The sequence below is a fragment of the Sus scrofa genome, chromosome 15 (assembly GCF_000003025.6).
Source record: "Sus scrofa isolate TJ Tabasco breed Duroc chromosome 15, Sscrofa11.1, whole genome shotgun sequence".
Taxonomy (NCBI): domain Eukaryota; kingdom Metazoa; phylum Chordata; class Mammalia; order Artiodactyla; family Suidae; genus Sus; species Sus scrofa.
In genome coordinates, this window is record NC_010457.5 from 15,479,497 (window position 1) to 15,494,099 (window position 14,603).

General features: G+C 45.0%; 1 protein-coding gene across 1 annotated transcript in view; it reads right to left on the reverse strand.

The window, feature by feature from the left end:
• THSD7B (thrombospondin type 1 domain containing 7B) overlaps nucleotides 1–14,603 on the reverse strand; it is a 1,521,641-nt gene that overhangs the window by 1,390,502 nt on the left and 116,536 nt on the right. The window contains 2 exon segments of the mRNA XM_021075621.1: nucleotides 10,166–10,232; nucleotides 12,949–13,113. The gene's annotated coding sequence lies outside the window, so the exon portion shown is untranslated.

The window sequence follows — 14,603 nt, forward strand, 5'->3', positions numbered from 1 at the left end:
AAGGGATTATTCACTTTACCCAGGGCCTCACAATAGGAGCCTTTTATTCAGGAAACTCCCCTAGTACATGTAAAATGGTTTTTTTGATTTGGAGTTGTGATTCTCACACTTTTTTGAAAACCCATTTATTGCACAAAGGAGGGAACCCCTATAGTGTGGATGGATTTAGGCTGAGCCAGCCATACTCCCTCACAGGTCCTAGGGTCCCCCTATACCTCCTAACAGGAGTCCTTTGCAAGCTGCACAGCTAAGGTTGGGAGCATCCTGGGTGGAAGCAAGTGCCAACTGACTGAACTCCACAATCCTGGGCTGTAGCCAAAAGAACTGGGCACTAACTTTGCCTATACACACCATCTACTGTAGTAGCTGCTGCTACAGCCACTCTGCCCTCCTCCCAACTCACCCCACCCCACCCCACAGGGCTTCATTCAAAGCTGTGCCTGTGGGGGTTGCCCCATTGTTTTTTTCAGGTGTTGTTGTTAGAGTTTATTGTTTTTCAGATTCAAAAAATACACAATGGAGGATTTAGAAAACACAAAGAAGAATAAATTGTTTTTTAAAAAAAACATCCATAACTCCATCATGCAGAGAAAACCATTGGTATCCAGCCTGGCTGGCTACTCATTGTTGAATTTGTAGGGATTTTATTGACAGTCCTCTTGTCTGTCTCCAAAAAAGCTTCTTTACCATGACACCGTTCCCCTCAAGAATGCTGAATGCAAAGGCTTGGATGTGGGTAAATCAAAGAGGAAGGAAGGAGGTGAACTCAAACTGGCTGGTGAAATTCAAGCTCCCAATGTCCTCATCTGTAACCAGCTGGGCAGATGCTGAATCTATGGATGGAGAGAGGGGCTTTCTAGATGAGAAGGTGCAACGCGGAAGCTGGGCTTCAGGCAGAGGCTGGGACTGCCACGCCGCTTCCCCCCACCCCCCACCCCCCAGCGTGAGATTGCAGGAGGGGGTGGTTACAGCATTGTGCAAGGTAGGAAGACCCAGATCCTTCTCTTCCAGGGTCTAGATGTGCTATGAAGGGCTTGGCTCTGCATGATGGCCCTCAGGAATCCAGCTCTGTGGTGAGAGGCTGCCTTACTTCCTCAATCTATCAGTCCTACCAGTGCTGCAGGCACCCCCCACTCCAAACAGTAATGCCACAGTGATGGTGGTAACAGTGCTGGGAAGGGCTGGATATGATCATTACAGAAGCAGAATGTATCAGTCAGCCCTTGTCACAGCAATGCTCTATGACAAAACTATCCTAAAATAAAGTGGCTGAAAACAGTGATCAATTATTCTTACTTAAGCATCTATGGGTTGTCTGGGAATCAGCTGACCTAAGTCAGGCTCAGATCAGCTGGGTTTCAAACTGCTAAAAGGTATCATCTCCATGTCTCTCTAACCCACCTTGGATCAATGGAATATGTAGATTAAATTCTTCCTGTGCCAATGGCAAAAGCTCAGGAACATAAACTAAATTTCAAGGTGCATTTCAAGCCTTGGCTCACATCTTTGCTTCACATCTTTTCTGAGAGGACAAGATAAGGTAGTAGGAAAGTGGTGCTGTCTGCTTGCTACTAAATGCTAGTTCAAGCTATGCAACCCACCTCATGTCTGAAATTCATTTATCCTTACTACTTGTGTTTCTTTAAAATTCTTCTGAGCATTGCAAACCAACCCTTAATATGTTATGATAAATATGAAGACTTTGTCCTCTCTGTTTCATATAAGTGAGCAGAGGCTTCCTAAGTTCTGCTCAATGGTAAGAAATATAAATAGTTTGTTACAGCAAATGGATTTTAGGTAAGATATAGGAAAGAATTCCTTAAACAAGACATCCATGACATTATGGAAACTCCTTTGGTGGAAGTTTTTAAAACAGCTCAATCTGGATTTCCCTTCATGACTCAGAAGTTAACAAACCCAACTAGGATCCATGAGGACGCAGGTTTAATACCTGGCCTCACTCAGTGGGTTAAGGATCCGGCATTGCCTTGGGCTGTGGTGTAGGTCAGAGATGCAGTTCAGATCCCATGTTGCTGTGGCTGTGGTGTAGGCTGACAGCTGTAGCTTTGATTTGACCCCTAGCCTGGGAAATTCCATATGCCACACCTGCGGCTCTAAAAAAAAAAAAAAAAAAGCCCATTCTGTCCCTCTTTATTTTCTTTCTTTCTTTCTTTCTTCCTTCCTTCCCTCCTTTTTTTTTTCTTTCTTTTTCTCACTATCCTAAAGGTATGGGAGATTTACATCCCTTCCAAAGTTATAAGATTCTATTTTTAGTGCTTAAATTAATAAAATCTTCTTTCAAAAGTTAAAATAATAATAATGATAATAATAATAAATGGTAGTTCAATTATGGCTATATGGCAACATTTGATCTGAATTTAATTCTATTCTAATCTAGTAATAAGTTTATGCTGGCTACTATTACGTTTATAAAATAATTAAGACTGGTATGTGATCAGAGTAGCCAGATCAGTTCTGCAAAGGCTCCAAAGACCTCATGAATCATGAAACATCAGAGAAACATCAGGGACCCCACAGACATCACTCCACAAACAAGGTCTTCATGGTCTCTTGAGTCTGGCTGCTCAGCGCTCTCTTGAGCAGGTGGGCATGAAGACCTTTGCTGTTGCTGGGAGCACAGGTACCTGGGCTCCTCCTCTTTGACTTTCCCTCCAACCCCTTCAGGGAGAAGGGGCAGATCCCCACCATCTCAGCCAGCCCCTCCTGTCCCCTTCTTAGTTCCCACCTCTGTCTCCTCCAACCATGCTGCTCTCTCTCTTGCTCCTCTGGGACCCCGGCCACAATAACGTGTGAGAGACAATGCACAGAGGCCTCCATAAAAGATGAGAAGAGATATGGGATTAAGATGGCAGAATAGAAAGACTGGAGCTCAACTTCTCTCTTAAAAAAACAACAAAATTTACAACCAAATGCTGAGCAATCTTCAACCAAATGGACCAGAAACCTTAAAAAAGATATCCTACTACAGAAGACAAAGAGGAGGCCACATCAAGAGGTAGGAGGGGTGATTACGTGATATAAGCAACCCCATACCTCCCAGCTGGGAAGCCCCACAGACTGGAAAGTCAATGTATCACAGAGACTCACCTACAGGAGTGATAGTTCTGAGACCCACATTAAACCCCCATGTGTGGGGATCTGGCACTGAGAGAAAGAGCCCCCGGAGCATCTGGCATTGAAGGCCAGTGGGGCTTATGTGCAGGAGCTCCACCGGACTGGGGGAAATGGAGACCCCATTCTTACAAGGCACACACAGACTTTCACATGCACAGGGTCCCAGGGCAAAGCAAAGTGACCATAGGAATGCAGTCAGAACTGACTGCAGTTCTTGGAGGACATCCTGGGAAAACAGGGGTGAACGTGGCTTGTTGTGAGGGAAGGACATTGAAAGCAAAGCTCTTGGGAATATTCATCAGCATGAGTTTCTCTGGAGGTGGCCATTTTGGGAAAATCTGGCCCCACCCATCAGCACCGAGAAGCCCCAGGTCAAACAATACAGGTGGGATCACAGCCCCGCCCCTCAGTAAACAGGCTGCCTAAAGACCCCCCCAGGCACACAGCCACCTCTAATCTCACCCAGAGACAAAGCCCCACCTACCAGAGGGATAGGAATCAGCTCCACCTACCAGTGGGCAGGCATCAGTCCCTCCCATCAGGAAGCCTACAGCAAGCGCCCCTCCACCCCTCCTACCAACTTCAGCCACAAGGGGAGCTTTTATGGGTGATATCCATGTCAAAACATATCCAACTGTTCACTTTAAATGCGAGCAGTTTACCAAAGTGGATTAAAGACCTAGATATAAGACCAGATACTATAAAACTCTTATTAGAGGAAAACATAGGCCAAACGCTCTCTGACACAAACCACAGCAACAGCTTCTTAGATCCACCTCTCAGAGTAATGATAGTAAAAAACAAAAATAAACAAATGGGACCTAATCTAACTTAAAAGTTTCTGCACAGCAAAGGAAACCCTAAACAAAACACAAACACAACCCACAGAATGGGAGAAAATCTTTGCAGATGAATCAACTGACAAGGGATTCACCTCCAAAATTTATAAACACCTCCTACCACTCAATACCAAAAAAACAAACAACCCTATCAAAAAATGGGCAGAAGAGCGAAACAGACAATTCTCCAAAGAAGACATACAGATGGCCAAAAATACATGAAAAGATGTTCAACATCACTCATTATTAGAGAAATGTAAATCAAAACCATGATGAGGTACCACCTTACACCAGCCAGAATGGCCGCCATCCAAAAGTCTACAAACAAGAAGTGCTGGAGAGGGTGTGGAGAAAAAGGAACACTATTACACTGTTGGTGGGATTGTAAATTGGTGCAACCGCTATGGAAATCAGTATGGAGATTCCTCAGAAAACTAAACATAGAACTACCATTTGATCCAGCAATCCCACTCCTGGGCATCTGTCCAGAGAAAACCATAATTCAAAAAGATACATGTACTCCGATGTTCACTGCAGCACTATTTGCAATAGCCAAGTCATGGAAACAACCTAAATGTCCATCGACAGAGGAGTGGATCAAGAAGATGTGGTGCATGGAGTTCCTGTCGTGGCTCAGTGGTTAATGACTCCGACTAGGAACCATGAGGTTGAGGGTTCGATCCCTGCCCTTCCTCAGTGGAATGGGGAGAAGGAAAAACTCTGAGAGGATCCACATACAGAATGAAAGGAATTAAATTTTCCTGCAAACTGCTAACACAAGGCTAGCTGTATACTCAATAAGTCGTATGAATACCTGTTGACATCCATCAGACAATAGCACCTAGGAATGGTGTGTATGACCAGCAGCCCCCCTGGTTTACTCACTGATGTACCCACAAGGCCTCACAGAGTTCCTGGCACATGGCAGGCATTCCATAAGCAATGGTCAATGAATTGTTTGTTACTCCATGAATAAACAGGGCAGAGTTTTCTAGAAATGGGGGAAAAGTTGGAGATATGATTAGATACAAGATCTACTATGATGGAATTCCCTGGTGGCCTAGTGGTTAAGGATCTGGTGTTAACCACTGCTGTGGCTCTGGTTCGATCCTTGGTCCCAGAACTTCCACATGCCCTTGGCACAGCCAAGGGGGTAAAAAAAAGATCTATTCTGTTTGTGGGTAAAAAGCAAGCAGTAACTCAAGAAAAAAAAATACAACCATTTGAGTGGCTGACATCAGAGTGAAATTTTCAGCACCTATCTTTCTAGACAAGTTTTCCTTCTATGTCTTTGTATTTTTCCAAAATGTCTATAATAAATGGATAGCGGTTGCAGTTTGGGTAAATTAACTATCTGAAAACATAATTTCTTCATGCCCTCCCTTCCCACTGCTTATTTTCTTATTAATTTTGGAGACAGAAAGATGCACATGCTCCCCATATTATATGCTCCTGCTTGATCCCACTGGTTGGTGGGATAAAGAATGCCATTTGAAGAAAGTGAAAGAAAATGGATCTAAGATGAGGCTAATATTGTCTAACCCCTTCCAGACTCCATGGATACAGTATGAGGGAATCTTGAGTCCTTTAGTTCCTTTATTTGTTGACCCCGAGCTTCTGGGTAGCAATAATTTTTCGTCCATATTTGTCTTCCATAAAACAAGTGGAATAAAGACCAGGGAGAACTGTACCTTGTGGGTCTCCAGAGGAAGCAATGTGTCAACCCCAAAGGAAGACATCTGAGCCAACATCTCCTAGACCTGCAAGTGGGACTATCTCCATGGACACATGTCCATGGTGCCATGTCTCGAAATGAAGTTCACTCAAGGATAGGGATTCTGAGGGCTGTCACTATTTAAATGAAACCATTGGGGGAGGTGAGGATAGGGCCAGAGAAGAATTTGTTAGCTCCTTTCTACCCTTGGGGGGGTCCTCAGAGTGCTTCTGAGAGGCTACACCTGGCTGGGAGCTACCCTTTTCCAGAAAGAAGAAAGGCACTTTAGTAAGCCCCCAGCACTGACATGCGTGATGCCCCTTCATTCTCCATTGCTCTTACAGAAAAATAAGAGGAAGTAACTGACTCATCAATTGGAAGAAATATTTAGGTCACTACAGCAAAAACCTTCTGACTCTGGGAGTATTTGAGACACTGGGAAAGGCTCCAAGAATGAACGGGACTCAAATCCATGCTTTCAAGAGCAGGAGGTCAGGGTTTCAGCTGATTCTAGCTGAGAAGACTGAGCAAGAGTTGAGGGGCTGCACTGGCCTATTGTGTTGACCTTGAAGACAATTGCAGACAATGAATTCAGAGGAGAAGGCAAAGCCAAAGAACATACACAAGATTACACAGAAGCACTGAATGTCAAAATGCCAGAAGGACCAAGATGTTTCCAACTCTGCATGGATGGGAGTCAGGCCTGGGGGTCTAAGGCTGAGGACAAAAATAAGTGTTCAGAGTCAGAATCAGCAGCACAAGAGCAAACAAGGACGAGCTTGGGTGAATGAGTATATCAATAAATGAGTGAATGGAGGGCTGGTGTCATGGAAACTGCTCTGGAATGTGCCCCAGTAGGAAGCTTTTGGACCCCAACCAAAGGATGAAGACAGGGGTTTGTCCAGCTTGAAGATAGAACCAGCATGGAAATGGCTCAGTGTTGACTGCAAGCAGAGCAAACGCCTAGACCATTATTTCCAAAACACTTTTTCTCAAAATTCCTGATCCAGAATATCATCCTTGAATAAATAATTCCCCAACAAAATAATCTGAGGGGAGCCACCTAGCATGGGCTCATAATGAAGCTCCATAACTCACTTTAGCTTATTAAAGGCTCTGAGAAGGAATGCACTAAAGAAATCTGTTGAACCAAACATTTCCCAAATAGCTGAGACCATAGGACATCTCTCCTCCATTAAAATAAACCCCAAAATATCCCCCCTTAAACACCAAATAACACCACACTTCACGAGCCCTCCTCTGAATACACTTTGGGGAAAGCTAGCTTGGGTGCATGATCCCTTCAACTATTTACTGTTAAAGATTAAAGTCAGCAGCTATAAACATTATACAGTCAGCCAGCCCTCTGTATCTGCAGGTCTCTCATCGCTGGATTCAACCAATTGCAAATCGAAAATATTTTTTAAAAATTGCAAAGTTCCAAAAAGCAAAACTTGAATTTACTCTTTGTAGGCAACTACTTACATAGTTGTATTAGCTATAATAAGATGATTTAAAGATGATTTAAAGTATATGGAAGGATGTGTGTCAATTATACACAAACACTATGTCATAAAAGGGCTTGAGCATCCAAGGATTTTGGTATCTGAGGGTGTCCTGGAACCAATCCTCCCCACCCCATACTGAGGATGGGCTACCATCTCGTCTCTCCCTCCTGCCTTCCCTTTCCTCATTCATTCTCTCCCTCTCTCTCTTGCCCCCCTCCTCCGCTTCTTCTCTCATTCCCTCCTTCTCTCTCTCCTTCTTTCCCTGCCTTCCCCTTTCCTAACCTGGAGGTTCTCTTTTTTCTACCTCTTTTTCTTGCTCACCCTCCCTGACAATGCACAGCCATTCCTCGGTCCTTAGAATTGATGTCCTGCCATATTTGTAGCTGAACAGTCTTCCCCTCCTCCCTGGAGCCCTCCAGAAATCCCTTTCTCAGCAATTTGCAAATGGTACCTAGGGCAGGCGCTGCTCCAGCAATGGCCCTTAAGCTGCCAGCAGCATTTCCCTAGCCAGAAGGTTAATTGGCTTGCAGGACAGAGATGGAGAGGAAACTACATCCGATTAAATTGATCCTCTCGGAGTAACAATCCACTGTGCTCCCCACCCGTCTCCACAAAGCTTCCAAGAGCAGAGTGAAGGCACGAGTTTTAAAGATGAGGAATGGCTTCTCAACAGCCTCCCTGTTCTACAAAATGACAGGTCTCCTTGTTCCCTCCCAACTCCTTCCCCCACAAGCAAATAGAGTTCGATTACCACTTCTATGGCCCTCGATATCTGCACGAATTCATCAAAGGCTCTATATTTTTGGTTTCTCATCTTGCTCTTTATTTCCGAGAAGCTTTAGCTGAGGGATATTGGGGGGGGGTTGTTTTTCTTTTTTTAAAGCACATTTAGAGTCTCCCCAAGACCTTTCAAATAATTGCCCGACCGTGAATTCTAACACGCTGTTTCATCATATTCAAACATTGACTGCCGGGGTAGAAATCTATATTCCCTCTCATACTTAAGAGCCTAATTCCCCTGAGTCATGTCTGCCCTGCTATTTTATTCTAGGTAATATCGATCTTCCTGCCTTCCTCCAAAGCGCCTTGCAGAGTGCCAATAATTTTGTAATAGAAACCTTTTATTAATGGACTCCCCACAGCTTAATTTTGTTTAGATAAGTTTAAACACACACGCACACACAGAGGGAAAAGAAATCAACAGTTGACAAACTTGTATTTGCACCACAAGTCGGGCCACCTGTGGAGCGGCTTACAGGGAGTTGGGGGTGTGGAGTGAGCAGGCGGCACTGCCACAAACAAAGCTCCAACCAGCTGCTGAGGAGCTCTGAGTCACCCGAAGCAGGCAGGATGTCCCAACTAAGCTGCAGATTGTTTGATTACACCCAGAGCTTCGTGGCACCAAGCCCAGCGGTGACTGATACATCGGGGACCAAGCCAGCTAGACACCTCTTAACCATCCCAAGATACTGAGGGACGCACAGAGAGAAAAACCTGAGATGCCTCCGGAGCAGCTGTGGGCTGATGTGTCCTATGTGTTTGACGTGAGAAGGCGTGTATTTTTTCCCCCCAAGATCAGCCTCTCACAGAGATTAAATCAGTCCCATACAGAGGAACTGGTTTTCCCACGCTGACCCGGGTTTGCAAAAGGCTCTCAAAAGTTCTTCCGAATGAAGCTAATCAGAGTGAAAGTGATGACAGGGCAGATTGTACCCACAATCCGAGTACCGGACCACAGAAGAAGCCCCACCACTGAAACCCTCCAAAGAGGCCAGCAAGAAGACCGAGGGCCAGCAGTTGGCAGAAGCCTCCTCACCTGCTGCACACAGACCTGGGCTTCCAGCAATAGGCCTTTGTGGCCTCTGCTATGGGGTGATTTCACATTCTGCAGTGACAACAATGAGGCAGAGGTGGCTTCGGACTAAGCAGAATCACCTTCAAATTTGCTTTTCTCCTGACATAACAGATTTAAGCTAACTAGCTCTATGATTCAGTAGAGAATGTGACAGCTAAATTCACCATATGTTCCTCCCCAAATATTTACCCTATTCGCCTGATGTCACGCCAGAAATCCCCTCAACTGGGGAAGGCTTAATGCTAAGACTTTTAAAGCCATTAGGACTGTAATTTAAATTAGCTTGCCCAAATGGTTGGGTGATGGTTTGTTGGAGGATGGGAGAGATGCATGGATGACAGCATAAATGGATGGAAAGAGGGATGGAGAGAAAGCAGGCTTAGCCTCCAGAAAATAGAGAATAAGACAGTAGAACACACTTCAGTAGGGGCAAGAAAGTGAGAAGAGAAATACAGAGAACATGAGATTCTACCAATTAGGACACATTTTGGAGAGAAGAGGATATGGACAAACACAGCCATACTGATGGGGAATGGAAGATGGAAGTGGAAATGATGGAGATGGAAGTCCTAGGAGAAGTGGGACAAAATGAGTATCTTCCTCACAATTTTGACCAAGCCTTTTTTTACAGTCAGAACCTCAGCTGCGTGTAGGAAGTTGCCGTCGTGGCTCAGTGGTAAAGAACCCAGCTAATATCCGTGAGGGTGTGGTTTCGATCCCTGGCCTCATTGTGTTAAGGATCCAGCACTGCCGTGGTGGAGGTCGAAGACACGGTTTGGATCCCACATTGCTGTGGCTGTGGCATAGGATGGAAGCGGCAGCTCCGACTAGACCCCTAGCCTGGAAACTTCCATACACCATAGGTGTGGCCCGAAAAAGAAAAATAAGGCTACCTCAGCTGCATGTAGAGCCACTCACCATCATTTCATTCCAGCCATTCATCCAAGTACTGCACTAGGACGGTCCATCTCCAACTCATGGAATGTAAAGGAAAAGAACCCAGAGGGAAGACTGGTTAAGGCTCTTCAGTAGTTGGATTCACGAACAGGTCCTTAGAATGGACCCCACTGTCCACAAGGGTTGCTGTGTGGCCTTCAGCAGCTAGAAGACCCACCTTCTCTGAACTGTGAACTCCTCTGGCTTTCGTGAGTTCCTGTGACATCTTCACCCCACTCAACACCCTGCCAAAGATATGGAAGAGAAAGTACATTTCAAAACCCTACCATTTGGCTACTTGTTGGCAGTGGAAATATCTAGGAAAAAGTTAAAGTGCTGGCTAGAATGGCATTGAGGGTCGAGTGACGGCTTCCTTTAATGACCCTTGGCCCTGTCAGTGGGGATGATCAAGATCCAATAAGCAACATCATCCTTCAACCTCCACACGAGGCTGCTTCCTTCAGGGAAACACCTTCATGTGTTCCACCCCCACACCCCCTACCCACCTTTCCAGCCCAAGGAGAGCCTGACCCCACAGGCCAGATCTCTGGCTGCTTCCTGTATGCAAAACTCTCTCCCGTGTCTTTTCTGTCATATCCCCCTCAGGTCTAGAAGTTTTACCCAATAAAATCTCCTTTAATGACACTTGTTTAATGAGCAAACTCATGCAATTTTGGTGGAACTGGACTTTTAGCACAAACCATTTTGGAAAATCATTTGACATGAGTCTTTCTGGTGGAGGATATGGTTGCCCACCGGTAATCCTCCTCCCCATCCTTAGACCCCTGGATTTTAAATAGGCATAGCCAAGCCAGAAACAACATTTTGTAGACTTCTTGCAGCGTAGTATGTGGCTATGTGACTTAAATCCCCCCCCTCCCTTTTTTCACTGCACCCATGGCATGCTGAAATTCCCAGGCCAGGGATTAAACCTGTGCCACTGCAGTGACAATGCTGACCTCTTAATCCACTGAGCTACCAGGTAACTGCAACTAAGTCCTGACAAGGAGATGCGGGTAGAAATATGTGTCTCTTCTGCACCATGCCCCCTTGTAAGGAAAGCCCGTGTGCCCTCTTGACATTTTCCTCCCTTGTTGGCTGGAACATGATGAGTGCTGGAGAAGCTACTGGGACCAGAAGTGAAAGTTGTGTGGATATGGCAGAGTCACCCCTCAGGCCCTGAACCACTGATCCCTGGTCCGTTGTCTAAAAGAGAAGTAAACTTCCTTCTTTGTTAACTCACTTTATTTTTGAGTCGCATGGTATTTGGGGCTTTACTTTCAGCAATTTAATCAGCATCCTAACCATTGCAAGTTTTAAAATATTTTTTGGCCAAGTAATTCCACTTCGGAACACACTAGTAAAGAAATAACACTAAGACAGTGAAAAACAATAATAGCAATAATAATGAGGAGTTCCCATCGTGGCGCAGCAGAAGCAAATCCAACTAGGAACCATGAGGTTGCGGGTTCGATCCCTGGCCTTGCTTAGTGGCTTAGGATCCGGCATTGCCATGAGCTGTGGAGTAGGTTGCAGACGTGGCTCAGATCTGGTGTTGCTGTGGCTGTGGCGTAGGCCGGCAGCAAGAGCTTTGATTAGACCCCTAGCCTAGGAACCTCCATATGTCATGGGTGTGGCCCTCAAAAGACAAAAGACAAATAGTAATAATAATAATTATAATGATGAATTAAACTTTTGGTTAACTGGACTTTTTTTTTTTCTTTTAACAGCAGTTCCCAGGCTAGTGATCAAATCAGAGCTACAACTGCCAGCCTACACCACAGCCACAGCAACACCAGATCCGAGCTGCATCTACGACCTAAGCCAGTGCAGCTTGCAGCAACACCAGATCCTTAACCCACTGAGCAAGGCCAGGGGTGGAACCCCCATCCTCACAGAGACAATGTTGGGTCTTTAGCCTGCGGAGCCACAATGGGAACTCCTTGCTATCATTTTTAATATAAAAATTGACAATATTCTAACTGCATAACACTAGGGAAATTTGTATCATGCTGCAACATATATGCCCTCGGGCCCTACCACTTCAGAGCCTAACTCATCCACATTTCTTTGCCTGAGGACTTCTTCTGCCCTGGCAGGAGGCAGGCCAGAAATGCTGGGCATCAAAGTCTCCCAGGAAACATCCTCCAAGCAATGACTGACAGGAGTTGGTAAATACTAAGCAAACCCTGGGTTACACCACCTCTGCCCCCTTCATGATTTATCCATGGCAGGAATCTTAAGTTCAAATTCAAGTTTCCTGCCTCTTTTCTTTTCTCATCACATCACACCGCAGTGGTAGGTGGAGTATAGGTAAAGCAATGCTGGAGGGTCCATCACTTGCCCAACCAGAGGTCAAAGTTAAGAGGGGCATCCATGGCAAATTAAATAAAGGTCACAGATAAAGGCACAACATTACAAAAATGCCAGTATGGACGGCTCTGCTATAGACAGGCAAGAAGTATTTCAAGAGAGGATAACTCTTTACAGAAGCATTAATGTAATACAGACATGTTAGATAAATGTATATTATGTATAGCAATATATATTACTGCTGACAACCTATAATATCTAAAAATGACCACTATTGTTATGCTACTAGATTAAAATTAACTGCAAAAAAAAAAAAACAGTAAATTAAGCTCAGAGTGATGTTTTAGATGGAAAAAGTTACTGCTGATTCAGCTGTAACACTTGCAGCCCCATAAAGCTGTTGCTCCCACTGATGACATTTAATCAATAGCTTCAGACCCCAGCTTTACTGTGGGTACTTCATCCAGGTCAATGGACTGGGGGAAAAACCCTTCTAGAAAGATCTGCTTGTCAATTTCAGCCTTGATATCCAGGCGTCCATCCTCTGGGGATAAAATCAAAGGGCACTCGCTTGGCTGATCCTTCGGCTTTAACAGCCTCACACGGTGCTCCCCACAAGGTCCCACCTCCCAGCCAGGTCTAACTGACCTTCCCAAGCTGGGCTCTTGTCACTGCACAGCAAACCCACTGTTTACATCCATCCTTTCTGTTGAGGTTCCTCATCTTTATCTCATCTCCTCTGTTGCAATCTGCGGCTGGGTGAGGAAATGCGTCACACAAAGAGCAGCTCTCTTGTCTTCATTGGTCTGGGTTCTGTTGACACAAATGATAGGCTGGAGATAAGGTGAGGCTGGATCCCTAAGGGTGGGAGACAAGTCAGACCCAAATGACAACTCCCCAGGCAGATATCTGCCTCCTCTTGGTCGGACCCTGCTGTATTTATATTTAGAGACTTGCAGAACGGTGTTCACCAACCATCTTTTTATCTTGCCTTAAATGTGAACTTTAAGGAGTTCCGATTGTGGCTTAGTGGGTTAAGAACCCAAGATAGCATCTCTGAGGATGCGGGTTCAATTCCTGGCCACGCTCAGTGGGTTAAGGATCCAGAGCTGCAAGCTGTGGCGCTGGTCACAGATGTGACTCAGATCTGGCGTTGCTGTGGTACAGGCTGGAAGCTGCAGCTCTGATTCAACCCTGAGCCTGGAAACTTCCATACACCATAGGTGCGGACTTAAAAAAAAAAAAAAAAAAAGTCTCCTTTAAGAACATTCAGAAACCATCTATTCAGGTAAGGGGGCTCCACTTCAGGGGTTCAGGCTGCACACATTTTCTTGAACAAGAAAACATTAAAATACAGCAGAGATCTCGCCCACAATTTTTTAATGACAAAGTCAGAAGGAGACATTCCCGACCAGTTAAATGTGTGTTTCATCTGAAGGTGTCAGCTTGAGAATTGCACCTTGGCTTGTCTCTACTTCCTTGACAAGCTGCTTTTCCCTGTGAAAAAAAAGAACGGCCCCAGTCACCCAGTTTCAGACTTCTCAATATCCAGGATCTTAAGGAGAAAGCAAAAAGTAGAAATGGGGGATGAGTTGTTAAATAAAATATGTTATAAGCATACAATGGACTCAGCCATCAAAAGGAACAAAGTTCGGAAACATGCAACAACACACAAGAACTGCAAAAATAGGCTAAATGAAAGAAACCAGACACATAGGTCACATACTGTATGATCACATTTATATGACACATCCAGAATAGATAAATCCATATGACAGAAAGCAGAGAGGGAATTGTCAGGGCCTGTGGAAGAGAGAAAGGGGAACCACTTGGGGGTATGGAATTTCCTTTTGGGGTGATGAAAATGTTATAGACTTAGATAGATAGAGGTAGTGGTGGCCCCACATTGTGATAGCACAAAATGTCACTAAGCCATACCCTTTAAAATAGTTAATTTTGGGAATTTTCGGTGGCTCAGTGGATTGAGAATCCAGCATTGTCACTGCTGTGGCTGTGGTCAGGGCTGCGGTGTGGGTTTAGTCCCTGGCCCAGAAACTTGCACATGCCATGTGTGCAGCTGGAAAAAAAAAAAAAAAAAAAAGCTAATTTTGTGTTACATGAATTTGCCCCAATTAAAAAAATAAAATAAAAGCGATAAATCAGGAGTTCCCGTCGTGGCTCAGTGGTTAACGAATACTGACTAGGAACCATGAGGTTGAGGGTTCGATTCCTGGCCTTGCTCAGTGGGTTGAGGACCCTGCAAGCCGTGAGCTGTGGTGTAGGTTGCAGACGCGGCTCGGATC